Source organism: Diabrotica virgifera, chromosome 3 (genome assembly GCF_917563875.1).
Source record: "Diabrotica virgifera virgifera chromosome 3, PGI_DIABVI_V3a".
NCBI lineage: Eukaryota > Metazoa > Arthropoda > Insecta > Coleoptera > Chrysomelidae > Diabrotica > Diabrotica virgifera.
In genome coordinates, this window is record NC_065445.1 from 207,853,280 (window position 1) to 207,867,377 (window position 14,098).

The 14,098-nt window shown below is 34.0% G+C and overlaps 1 protein-coding gene across 2 annotated transcripts in view; it reads left to right on the plus strand.

The window, feature by feature from the left end:
- Positions 1-452: 452 nt before the first annotated feature.
- Positions 453-14,098, plus strand: part of LOC126881515 (UDP-glycosyltransferase UGT5-like) — an 81,163-nt gene continuing 67,517 nt past the window's right edge. The window contains exon 1 of one of the 2 annotated variants that reach the window (XM_050645812.1): positions 453-581. The gene's annotated coding sequence lies outside the window, so the exon portion shown is untranslated. Of the gene's footprint in view, positions 582-1,863; positions 2,029-14,098 lie in introns of those variants that run through there. The other variant, XM_050645813.1, reaches the window with a different exon arrangement.

Sequence of the window (14,098 nt, forward strand, 5' to 3'; positions counted from 1 at the left end):
CCTCTACCCAAGCCCTATCCAGCGAACCATTGTATAAGCAAACGGGCTGCCATGGATTCAATTTAATCCAATCTGCCCCAACCGACCCTGCCGTCTAAAAAATTAAGTCGTCAGTTGATAATGCATTCTATACTTTTGTACTTAAATATGGCATTTAACCTAATAACCGTCTTAGATTATAACATTCTGAAATACCGGAAATATTGGATTGCATTAAGACGGTAAATTCGAATTGTACCATGATGCCCCACGTACCAATATACCCCACCCTACCCTACATTAAAATTTATATTTAAAAAGCGCATATTTATAGATGTAAATCGACGGATCTTTTAAAACAAGGATAGAAATAATTTTATTCAATAAGTGCCTTCCACCCTATATAATATAATTATTACATTCTTAACCAGGCGCTTCATATAACATTCGATTGTTTACTTTTCTATTTTTATGGTACTTATTATTAACTCGTACAAACGAGTAAACATCCTTTATCTTTAAACACGGTAGTGCTTCGATAAGATATAGTAAATAGTTATTGTTATTTTAAACTTTACACTTTAACAAGTGGACAATTTAACGTATGTATTACAATATTTATTTACATTTTATATATACATATATATATTCGCTTGCCGTAACGCTCCCCTATAGGCCGATCAGACGCCAGTGTATTCCAGACCAAGTCGTAGATTCTATTGAATTTTATACTACGACGTTGGCCTTTTATTAATTTCAAATGACCGGGCTGGGGCTCAAACCACGATCGCAAATCCACTAAACTTGTCGATCGCCTGAGCCTCAGCCAACTTGCCCATCCGATCGATACATTTTTTGATAAACAATAATAATAAATATATTATTGATTAGATTATAATTAGTCCATTGAAATGTTACATTTTTAGGCCATAGCTTGCATTTGTTAGAGGACTCAATTTTATTGTTTAATGTGTAGGGGGGCGGGGTCAGTAGAAGCTTAAGTTCAAGTTTGTAGGCTCGCCACCCTTGTCCCCCGGCGCCATCTTAGAAAAGGGGTGCCAAGGGGCTTCGCGCTGTATCTCGTTAACTACCAACCCTACAAAAAATTTAATAAAACATAAAATGTAGCAAATTAAATTTTCTACAATTTTGTTTGTATTACTTTTTTTCGTCAAGTAACCAACAAAATAGATATTGCCACTACAAAACTTAGAACCCTAAGCATATAGACAAGGCCCAAGTAGTTGTTTGGGGACAAATTCGCCGGTTCAGAAGAAGAATGACGCAACCGAAAAATGCAAAATTCTTCAGAAGTGCAAAGAACGATTTTTAAATGTTTAAAATAGGGACTAAATGAAGAGTAATCGTCCAGGAGCATCGATATGGCGTTTTTTTGACAACGATGGCTTTTATTTTCATCGATATTGGTTCTAATTTCATTATCTTAATTTAATCCCCCTATTTTCAACCCTATTTACAGTTGCGTCATTATGCATCTGAAACAAGGTCTAACATAGCGCGTATTTCAATAACGACGCTACTACCCTATAGTGGCTCAGCACATGGGCGCCCGCAGAGAGGGGCCAGGGGGGGCCGTGGCCCCCCCTGAGATTTTACTATTTTGTATATTTTTCTGTACTCAAACCTAAAAAGTTAATACCTTTACGTTGACATAAAAGGTATATTATACAAGTATATAAACCAAAAACAAAATTATGGAGATAATATTATATTAAACTTAGACCATGGTCTAAGATATTAAATATAATACGTCGAATACCTACGAACCTACGCGCCTTTTGAATGCAACCGGCAACGTCGTAGCACAAGCACAATCACATGGTGGTGGTGGTGATGGTGATAGATAATCCGGCCACGCACCACCAGGACCACCATTCTACCTGTTTTCGTCAAGCCGCTCAGAGTTCACAGCCGTTGTTTATTTTCTTTGCGTTGAGATTCGCAGTGTATTTTATTTTATTATTATCGTGTTAGCCTTACGGGCGGTTTCCGGTTTCTATCATTTAATACAAACACAATCCTTATCAGGTAATTTGATTTATTAACATTTTCCTTAAACTGCCCAGATAGCACAAGTACGTTTTATGGACATCCAATGGACGTACATCTGTGTACATTGGAACGTCCAATGGACGTCCCGCTAAGGTACAATGGACATCCGATGGACGTCCAACGAATGTCCAGAGTTCACAAAATTGGACGTCCATAGAACGTCCGCTACAAACGTACATTGTACGTTGTATTGAAGCTTTCAGTGTACACCTTATGTACATTCAATGTACGTCTTATGAACATTTGTAGGGCACTTTTCAGAAAGAAATCTAGTATCTATAATTTTGTGAATACATAGCAAAAAGCCTTTATAGGAAATAGTTCCTTATAATACTAAACTTATACTTAAAAATATTACACAAAAGACCTTTTTATTTCTCTTTACTATAACTTCATTATAATATATACTTTATTATAGGAACTAGGAACTTCATTAATGCACGACTGTACTTGCACGATAAACAGAAAACACAAATATATCACAGGATGTATTTTCATAAAAACGAGATTCAGATAATGACGCCCTAGGAAGCATGCACATTAAAAGAGGTTTAATCTCTGTTATGTTTCTGTTCCAAACTATTTTTAGAGTCAGTACCGTTGTTGTATATTACAAGCGCGTTTGCCATTCTGTGAATTATCATAAATAAACCATCCTTCAGTATTCCACAACAATTAACAGCGATAATCCCCTAAAAGTACTTGCCTAATACTACCTTTCACGACCGATAGCGCGAAGAGCGACAACGTTGTCAAGAAGATTCTCATTTAGTTTGTATTGGGACTTAATAATCGTCGCCTTAATACTATAACTTGATAACTCGAAATTAGTAGTTTTGAGATAAACGAGTTTAAAGATTTTAAAGATATTTGTGCTGCTACCATGATGTTGGTAAATACGGAATTCACTCTGCGGCTCTAAAATACTGTTCCTTAACTTTTTGGCAACTGATCTATTTAGGAATATGGTGTAAATTTGTTTTCCAATATGGAAAAAAACATGAAAAATTAAAGTTATCAACTTTTAGCACTACCATAATGTTAACATTTGGTAATGTCGCATGTTGTGCTAAGTCGCATATAAGTGAACTTTTTAACACAACTAATATTTTAAACATTATTTTGTTGAAAATTAGCCCTCTGCCATGGGGGTTGCCAGATCTGCTAACAATTCTCGAATTCTTGCATTAAAATGAACCGAATAAACAGATAGCAATTATGTGGTAAGTTCAATGGTTTCAGAGAAATACGTGCTAAAACTAGATAACTCGAGTTATCTAGTTATAGCATTCAGTGTATGTCGTATTCACGATTATTTCGATTAAATAATAGCTTGATAACTTATCTTGTCAAGTTTTAGCACTGAATATTAGTGGCATTTGAGTTTTATCAACTTTCGTCAATCATAAATAAATACTTAACCCGTTTGAAGTGAGCTATCAAGTTTTTACACAATATGGAGGCAAATGAAATACATCTTGTGAACTAGTTATCTCAAAAACGTCAATTTTGGAGTTATCAAGTTATAGTACTAAGGCGACGATATAATAGTCGCGTTTTGTGTAAAATATCCATGGACCACAAATGGATGTCCAATGTACGTTGAAATCCAACGTCCAATGGACGTCCCATAATGTACGTACATAGTACGTCCAGTTTTGGTCCATGGACGTTTGGACTTTAAATGTACGTTATATGGACGTACATCGGACGTTGTGTGCTATATGGGTGCATGACTATAGTTTTGCTGGTTTATTCTTTAGAAAAAAATTGACATTCGAACATTCTTTAAAAGAAAAACAACCGCCCTCGAGGAAGTTACCGATTCCAAAAAGAATAAGGCTTCAACTCGTAGCCCTATCCCTAGCACAAGTAGTGACATAGCACGCGAAGAAGAAGGGGAACATGAACATGCAGTAAAGGAAGCAGAGCCTAGCACTTCTTCGAATAGAAATACTTTAGCGGAGACAGCAGATCAGCCTGATGTACAAGAAACCATTGCCCGAATATTTCCAGACGGTCAATCAGAAGACATTGGAAATTTTGTAAATTCCTCGTCGATTCAAGATAAACAAAAATACCAATACGATATATTAAGAAGTCCGTATACGCCGTCCCCTACCTATGATTTTAAGCAAGATGTTGATCCAAATAAACGGCCGTTTGTACACAAATGGCTTCAACAATATGACTGGTTGGTTTATTCCAAAGTTCTTAAAGGTGCCCTTTGTAAGTATTGTGTGGTTTTCCCACCTGTTGTGACACACGGTAGTACCTTAGGCGCATTTATAACAAGGCCATTTATAAAATACAGGGATTTCCACACGCAGGCCAAGAACCATTCTAATTCTGCCTGGCATAAAGATTCAATTATCCGTTCCAAAAATTTTATTGATGTGATGTCCAATAAAAAACTAGATATATTGTCTCTGATTGATGAGGGAAAGCAAATAAATGTAGCGGAAAATAGAAAAAAAATTCTTCCAATTATAAAAACAATAGTTTTTTGTGGAACTCATGATATGCTTTTAAGAGAAAGTAGCAAAAATTCTGGAAATTTTTTGGATCTCTTAAAATTCAGGATAGACGCTGGTGATACAACTTTAGAGAATCACTTGTTGAACGCAGGTGGTAACTCTAAATACACTTCTCACAGGATCCAAAATGAAATAATTTTATTGGCAGGACATGTAATATTAAAAAATATTGTCGAAGAAGCCAATTCTTCCAAATATTTTAGTGTTATGGCTGATGAGACTGTGGACATTTCGGGACATGAACAGTTATCTGTTGGTATACGGTATGTATACAAAGAAAATGAAAATTTTACGGTGAAAGAAGAGTTTCTTGGTTTTGTGAAATTAGATAAACTAAACGCTGATAGCATAGCTTATTCTATTTTGGAGTTTTTGGAAACATCAGGTTTAAACATGGACAAACTTGTAGGGCAGGGCTATGATGGATGCTCAACAATGGCTGGTGAAATTCACGGGGTTCAGAAGATAGTACAAGATAAGTATAAAAAAGCATTCTATTTTCATTGTGCCTCCCATAGGTTAAATTTAGTCATAAACGACATTAGTAAAATAGTTGAAATTCGAAATACCATAGGTACTGTTAAAGACGTAATAGAATTTTTTAGAGAGAGTACTCTAAGAAGAAACCTAATTCCCAATATACCTTTGTTTTGTGAAACTCGTTGGTCAGCTAAATATATATCTTTGCGGATTTTTGCTGAAAATTTTAAAATAATATTTAAAACACTTTTTGATATAAAAACTGGGCAAATTTTAATGAACTCTTCTACTACAAAAAGAGCAGCTCAGTTATTAGAGCCTTAAATTCCTTTACGTTTGTTATTTGTCTAGTTGTGGCAAGTAAATATTCAAATATTTTAGAGCCCATTGCAAATACGCTACAAGGTATTTCAATTAATTTTGTAGATGTTCATCACCACATAAATTTAATTACCAGGACTTGTGAAAAACAGCGCTCAGAGGTTGATTCAAATTTTGCAGACATTTTTTCCTATGCATTATCTATCTTTGAGACCCTCAACATAGAAGTGGGAAAACCACGAATTTGCGGTCGACAAATTCATAGATCTAACTATGAATCTGATTCAGCAGAAGATTCTTTTAGAAAATCTATATTTATACCATATTTAGATCATCTGATTCTTGCCTTAAAAACAAGATTTTCTAAAGAACATGAAGTCGCCTTCTCTTTGTTTAATATTTTACCAAAAAATATAAAATCTTTAGATGTTAAATCTTTCGCAATTAAGGTAGGAAATCTATACAACATTGAGAATTTGGAAAGCGAATTAAATATTTGGAGAGAGTATTTATCTCAATCTCAAATAGCTGAGAACATAACCATTGAAGATCTTATTCAGCACTGTAAATTTTTTCCTGCTATCAAAGATAGCTGCATTCTTCTACTTACTTTGCCGTGTACTACCTGCACAATTGAACGGAGTTTTAGCACCTTACGCAGGATTAAAACGTGGATAAGAGCTACAATGGCACAAGATAGACTTGTTGGGCTAGCATTGTTGAGTATCCATCGAAATCGTCTATTAAATATTTCCAATTTTTCCACTAAAATACTAGACGAATTTTGTCAAAATAACAGAAGACTGGTTTTTAGTTAAGAATAAAATTGCATGCTATTTTGTATTACTTTTAGGTATTACTTTTATTACCTTTTAGCATTAATAACATTTATTATAATATTTTGTTTTGTATTTTTTAAGAGTGGCTTTCGTGGTTTTGTTATTTGTTCCTAAAAGAAGTTGCAATATTTTGTTTTCTTAACGTTTTAAAAATATAAGTATTACATACAACAGTTTTTTATTTTGCCCCCCCTGAAAAAAAATCCTGCGGGCGCCCATGGCTCAGCACATTGTTACAGTTCTGTCGTTTATCATCTGCACATAGTATTTGAGAAGTTAATTACGCAATAAACAGGAATTGACAAAATTTGCAGTTACGTCATTCGTCTTCCGTCCAAACTGAATATCTGCCTGCTATTACTGTTATTCTTATAATTTATCCTATGTGGCACAACAGCAGTGGCGGCCCGTCAGGTACGGCAGGGTATTGATATTATAGATTTTTTAATATTCAATTTAATCAGAGTTTATATCATTCTTTGCATCTGTGAGATAAAAAAAATCTGTCAGATAATACAGACTAAATTTTATTCATGTTTTTTAAAAGGCTTCGACCAATCAAAGCGTTAAGTGATCCTTGCGCATAACATAAAAGACTTTTCAAAAAATGAATGATCAGAGCCATTCATCAGATCCGAGCCATTCTGTTCGGCTAGCCGACCCCAGTTCATCCCTAGCGTGACGATTTTCACGTAAAACTCAACGAAATACAAGTCGATAAGCAAGCAAACATACATTTCTGTCCGTAGGCAGATATGGCAGGCAACGGCAGGTGCGGCACATTTAGATCTTCCGAGGTTTCATTTGGAGGCATCGGCAGAAATTGTAAAAAATAATCACGTCGTTTAATTGATATTGTAATTTTTTTAAATTGTCAGGAATTATCATTAGACAAGGTGAAAACGGCGGGTTCGAAGGAAAAAATACCCATGAGATTTTTTTGCATAATCACATTAGTGAGATATCCCAGAATAAGTTTCAAGAAGTCGCCCACGTGAAAAGTGGGCCAATTTTTTTTAACAATTTTTTTTTAATCAAATTGCAAGAATCAATATTTTTGGCCCGAACAATTTTTTCTTTAATTTTTTGGACCATTCTGGACAAAAAAGGTCTCTTATAATTTTTCTCTAAAGTTGATCGTTGTCGAGTTATAAGCAATTTAAAATTGAAAAAAAAAACGAAAAATGGCGATTTTCAAGGCTTAATAACTCTGTTAAAAGTTATTATTATGAAAGTCAATATATGACTAAATCAAAGTTTAAAGCCCCTCCTACAAGATCCTGAAGAAATTTTTGTCATTATTTTTTACTAAGCTGTTATTTTTAAGTAATAATAATAAGAGCCATGCACGTGTGCGGCCGCTGTAAATTCTGAGTGCGAGAGAGAAGCCATTCCAGCAGTCCAGTTGTGCATCTTACTCGCACTCACATTTACAGCGGCGTCAATACGATGTAACCGCTTATTGTTATTAATTAAAAATAACAGCTTACTAGTAAATCAATGACACATATTTCTTCAGGATCATGTAGCGGCGACTTTAAACTTTGATTTAGTCACTTTCTGACTTTCATAATAATAATTTTTAACCGAGTTATTAAGTCTTAAAAATGGCCATTTTCGGGTTTTTCAAATTTTAAATTGCTTATAACTCGAAAAAGATCAACTTTAGAGAAAAATTATATGAGACCTTTTTGTCCAGAATGGTCCCAAAAACCTAAAAAAAAATTAATCCGGGTCAAAAATATTGATTTTTGCAATTTGATTAAAAAAAATTGTTAAAAAAAATTGGCCCACTTTTCACGTAGGCGACTTCTTGAACCTTATTCTGGGATGTCTCACGAATGTGATTATGCAAAAATATCTCATGGGAATATTTTTCCCAACGAACCCGCCGTTTCCGCCTTGTCTACATTTATTTATAGATATATAATATCGTATAATCGTTATATCATAATCTAATGATAGATATATATCATAGAATTATAGATAACATAAAATTGTTTAAGAAATACGATTTGGAATTCTCTAATTTAGTTTCTGATGCTAAGATATTTGAGGTATGTCTAAAACAGTACAGAATGAACTCATATAATCAATTAGTTACATTTTGAATAACGTTATTGGATCTGAGCTTCAGAAAACCATTTGCTTTTCGCTTTAAGTAGATGAAACTTCTGATTATCATGATCATGTCATTCACAATAATTATTAATTGTTGTCCGATACACGTTACGTGATAATGAGAGGTTTTTAGGTTTTACAGACGTGAGTAAAAGCAATAAGGCAGAATATGTTTTTGGTGTTTTAACGAAAAGATTAAAATTTTTTGATATCAAAAATAAATTGGTGGGGCAAACTGGGGCAAACTTATGACGGCGCTGCCGTGATGTCTGGTGAATTGAACGGTCTCCAGGCAAAAGTTAAAACTATTGCACCACAAGCTTTAGTTACTCACTGTCATAGGAATAGAATGAATTTAGTTTTGCAGGATGCGTGTAAAAAAATTAAAGAATATCGTCTTTCCTTGCCAGTTTAGCTCGCCCAAACGGACTACTGTTTTAGGACAATTTGTTTCGAAAAAAATGCAAACAGTTTGTCAGACGCGATGAAATTTTAAACCTCGGTTAGTTTTCACTGTAGCACATTTTCTTGAACAGCTTTTGGAAATTCTTTTAATTTATTATTGAGGGCGACGATTCTGAAAGTTGTGATGTAATATCTTTTTTTTTTGTGATTTGTGAAGCAATCAGTTTGGGAACTTTAAATGATTACTCTTTTAATATTCTTTTAAATATTTTTAAGAAAGTGTTTATCCAAATCGATTTGATATTCATTGTTGTTCAAAATCATTCAACTGACATTATTTATTCCAAAGATAGAATTAGAAAACTGGTGCAAAATCTCAGAGATTTTCGTAATAATAGTAGTTTCCAATATATACGCAGTGACGTTTTGGGTTCGCTTGATATTTCCGAACAACCCAAAAAAAGACACAGACATGATACATATCTCGAAAAAGGAGTATGATTTGAAATTTTGGATACCTACTATGTATTATGCAAATAGATACTTGTTTTTCGAATTTTGAAGATTTGCAAATTTTTTACCTCTTTGACGATTCGAAATTTAAAAGTTAAATTCGCCAAAGAATTTTTAAGATATTTATTATTACAAATTACTTAAAAATCACGGTGATCCAAATATTTTCAGAAAGTTGGATAAGTTCTACACAAAATATGTGTAATTCTATATAGTAAGTACTGCAATTAATTACAACAAACTGATCATCTTATTACCACCAACTTCTGCTTTAAATGAACGGGATTTCTCTTGTCTCAAAAGAATCAAAACATATTGTAGAAACACCATGAATCAAGAGAATGTCAAGTAAACCAAACAAAAAAAATCTCCTATGATGATGTAAACCTTTAAATTAGATGGTATACCTATATGAGGAGACAAATAGACCTTGCCGACCCTGTCTCTAAGGCCACGAGCCGCCACTGAAATTTTGCCAAGTGCAGTCGTATTAAAAATTGTGAAAGGTATTTTGAGTTTTATAGATAATACTATTGAGAGTCTTGTGAGTAAAATTTATATTTTTGTGATTAAATAAGCATTTTGACTTTTTTATAAGCGTGCATAATGAGTGGTGACTATTTTATTTTTAAGTAACCACTGGGGAAAATTATTTGTCAGTGGGAAAGTCTGTACTCAGTGTTGGTGGGGAACGTTTTTCATTTCTTTATATGGCGTAAATAAAGACGATTCTCTGGAAACCCTGAGATACTCACTTCCTCTAACACAAGATGCAGCCCGTTTCCACAGACTCCGAGTGTATCACCAAATTCAGCCATTGCTCGGTAAACATTGTGATCCAGAAGATTGGGGCTGAAAAAATCATGAAAAATTTTGGACACCAATCCAAGATTACAAGCCACCAGTACCCCCGCGCTTATTAAATTCATCTTTTGCAGATGCAATGGAAACTGGACGTGCGTGTGGTTGCCGAAAAGCAGACCTCAAATGTTTAACAGTGTGCCTCCATTGTGGTGGTGAAAGCTGCAGTAACATTGTGGACATATCAACATTAATTATTGAAGAAAATGAATTGGAATTGGAAGATAAATTATCGACAATGACGCCAACGCCATTTCTCATTTTAACACAAAAATTCACCTCGGATACTAATTCAGATCTTGACTCGCAGCTTGGACCATCGAAAAAAAATGAAAAGATTATAACTATGATAGATATTTTTCAACATACACTAAAAAATAATATTATTGTGTCTAGATTAGTCCGTGGATTAGGCCTATTAGTGATACCACACAAAAAAACGCTCCTCCAGGCTCTACCTCAGAGGGGACGGGGAAAAGGGTCAGAAATAGCATAATAATAGTATAGGAATGTTAAAATCATAATAAATAAATGTATAAATAGAAAGGTAAGCCTAACGTTTTGTTTTTATTTTATTCCTATCAGCAATCGAGCATCTGGTTAAGTTTGGAGCGCTGTAAAACCTAGATAAATATAGTTCGTCCGCTATAACTTTTCCCATGCGGTACGATTCATTTTCAATCAAATTAAGTCAAAACAGAAAGTGAAACATACGCCGATGTGTGTAGTATATTATACAGTATACAAAATGTATATACACATCGACGTTCGTTTCAATTTATGTTTTTACTTAATTTGATTGAAAATGAATCGTACCGCTTGGAAAAAGTTATAGCGGACGGACTATAAATAAAAATAAACAACTTTACAGTGGAAATTGTTTGCTAAAAAATCCTCTACAAAATTGTTATGATGTTATTTTATTGTGAAATGAACGGAAAAAAAAGTTATAACCTCCAACAGGAAACTTGTTACAAAATTTTCTCTTATTTTTGTTTATAACATTTTTTTTGGTCACTTAACGATAAAAAGTAATAGACAAAAAATTGTAGAAAATTTAATTTTATACATTTTATGTGTAATTGAATTTTCTATAAGGTTGCTAGTTTATGAGATGCAGCGCGAAAGCCCTTTACACCCCTTTTTCCAACATGGCGGCCAGGGAACAAGGATGGCGACCCCACAGATATGAACTTGAGCTTAATGACCCCTCCTACATATTAAAAAAATAAAATTTATCCTCTAAAAAATGCAACCCTAAATGTAACATTTCAATAGACTAAATATATTACAAGCCATTAATAAATACAAAAATGTTTGATAATTTACATTTTGTAAACAATAATTAGTAGGTACTTCGAATAAGTCCGAGAGAGACTCGCCCTGCCCACCAGTGGCGTGAGTACATGTATAATGAATTTGTTGTAAAAAACAAATTTCAAATTTTTCAAACCAAATAATATGTAAAAATAAAATAAAAATTCCATTTTTATTCAGTTGCAATTGCGAAGGCAAAACAATCTTAGTTTTCACTTATAATACGGAGCGCAGTCCAGCACTCTGAATCGACGATTTTCGACTCATGTTGGAGTCTCATCGGAGAGAACGTAGGCCTGCTACTCCATAGGCGTAACCAGGGGGGGGGTTTGGGGGTTGTAACCCCCCCCCCATTGGGATGTACTTTGAGCTCTATACGCTTAACACCATATCCCTCAGAGACCCTCCAGTAGTTGTAACCCCCCCCTTTCAGGTAGTTGTAACCCCCCCTTAGGATCATCCTGGTTACGCCTATGTGCTACTCCATAGTCTAGTGACCAACACCGAGAGTTTATCCCCCACACCGCAACTGACGTGAATGGACTAAGTGACTAGCGTCATCTGGCAATTGAAAGATGAAGTAGTTTTCAATCCAAATAGCAATATTAATAATATTTAAAATATTAAAATATTACTAAAAGATTTTTAAATTGAAAACTTATTGGTCCATTTCCTTGGTAGCACCTCCATGGCTTGCAAATTTTAGAAGCCATGGAGGTGTTACCAAGGAAATGGACCAATAAGTTTTCAATTTAAAAATCTTTTAGTAATATTTAAATTTTTTTAAATATTGCTATTAGCATTGAAAACTACTTCATCTTTCAATTGCCAGATGACGCTAGTCACCTAGTCCATTCACGTCAGTTGCGGTGTGGGGGATAAACTCTCGGTGTTGGTCACTAGAGTATGGAGTAGCAGGCCTACGTTCTCTCCAATGAGACTCCAACAAGAGTCGTAATAAATATGTAAATTATTAAGTGGGGTAACACTTATTCCAGCGCACTGTATATGAAGTCTGTAGACCCAGTAGAAGCAGAGTTGTAGCTTATGAAAAGAAGGTTCTTTTTTGTCAATTTCCAAATCGAATATTTCAACGTGAAATAACTAAAAGAATCAAGCACTTTTTGGGGAAAACTCATTACAACTTTTTAAAGCGTTTAAAAAAGCTTTTTTTTTAAGTTACAACATTAAGAGTAAGTAAATTACCCTCAAAATAATGTTGGTCCCTTTAAAGGACCTCAAAATAACCCCCCAATTAGTATCCAAGATGAAACTAATCATTACCGCTTCACAATTTGCATTCCCTATGTATTGTTTCTATGATCTGTAAGTTTCATCGGTTGAAAGTGCTTATTTTTAAAAAGGCTGTACCTAATTAAAATCGCTTGAATAAGTCACTAATCACGAGTGTAGATATGCAAATTTTAAACAGATATATAAACCAATTTTTGTGTTACAGCAAAACAAAAAATCCAAGGTATTCAGAAAAGCAAAACACACATTTTTTTATTCTTCGAGATGTTGAGATTTTTGGTACTTAAAATTAATAATTTTTAAGGTGCTTTGAAGAAAGAATTTTTTTAAATAAAAAACAGATTTGTTACTTTAAAACCTCTTTTTTTAATGAACACTTTGAACCAACCAAATCATAGTAAACAATACATAAGTAAAGTAACTTGTGAAGCGGTAACGAATAAGTTCATTCGGGATACTAATTAGGGGGTGATCTACACGATTTTTTTTACCAAAAAAAAGACCATATTTTGAGAGTACCTTACTTACTTTTAATTCTAGAATTAAAAAAAATAAAGTTATCACTTTAAAAACATTGTAATGAGTTATCCCCGAAAAGTGCTTCATTCTTTGGTTATTTCATGTTGAAGGTTCAAGTCTAATTTTCGTTCAGCATCACATAACAAATCAATCAGTTTTTCTTGTTCATTTGCACTTAAATCCTAAGTGGACGACTTAACAAGAAAGGAATTGCGTATCCATTAAAACTCAGAATAATTTTCCCTGAAGTTGGTACTCGTTAAAAAAACAGTGTCAATAAAGGAAGAGAATACCGAATGGGAAACAAAGAAGTGAAAATACTCTTTTACGCAGACGACACAAAGATAGCCCAATATGAATAAGTACAGTCAGCAAAGATTAGTCCACAGATTTCACATGAGTTAAAGGATTCAATATGATAACGTCATCTCAGAAAACTAAAACAATAGGAATCAGTAAAGAACCAATTAGATGTAAAATAGAAGTTTATGGCATCAGTATTGAACAAGTAATGGAAATAAAGTACCTTGGAATTACACTGCCTAGCTACGGAGACTTCAACAAAGAAGTGAGACACCAAGTATTAAAAGCAAGTAGACCGGCAGTAGCAAGTACTTAAGACTTCCATTCAGTCTTTTCATTGATCATTGATGTCGCACTCAAGGTCCAAGCTTTCGTTCCATAAAACAGAGTCTAGAAAACTTAGTACCTAGGCAACCTTACTCTTAGCTCTAACTTTATATCTCTCGTGCAGAGCACTTTTCTCATTTTGTTAAAATTCGCTCTCTAGTCTTTTCTATTCTAATTTTAATCTCCTGGAGGTAACTATTTAAGGAGTTGATCATTGTTCCAAGGTATGCATAGGTATTGGTGTACTCG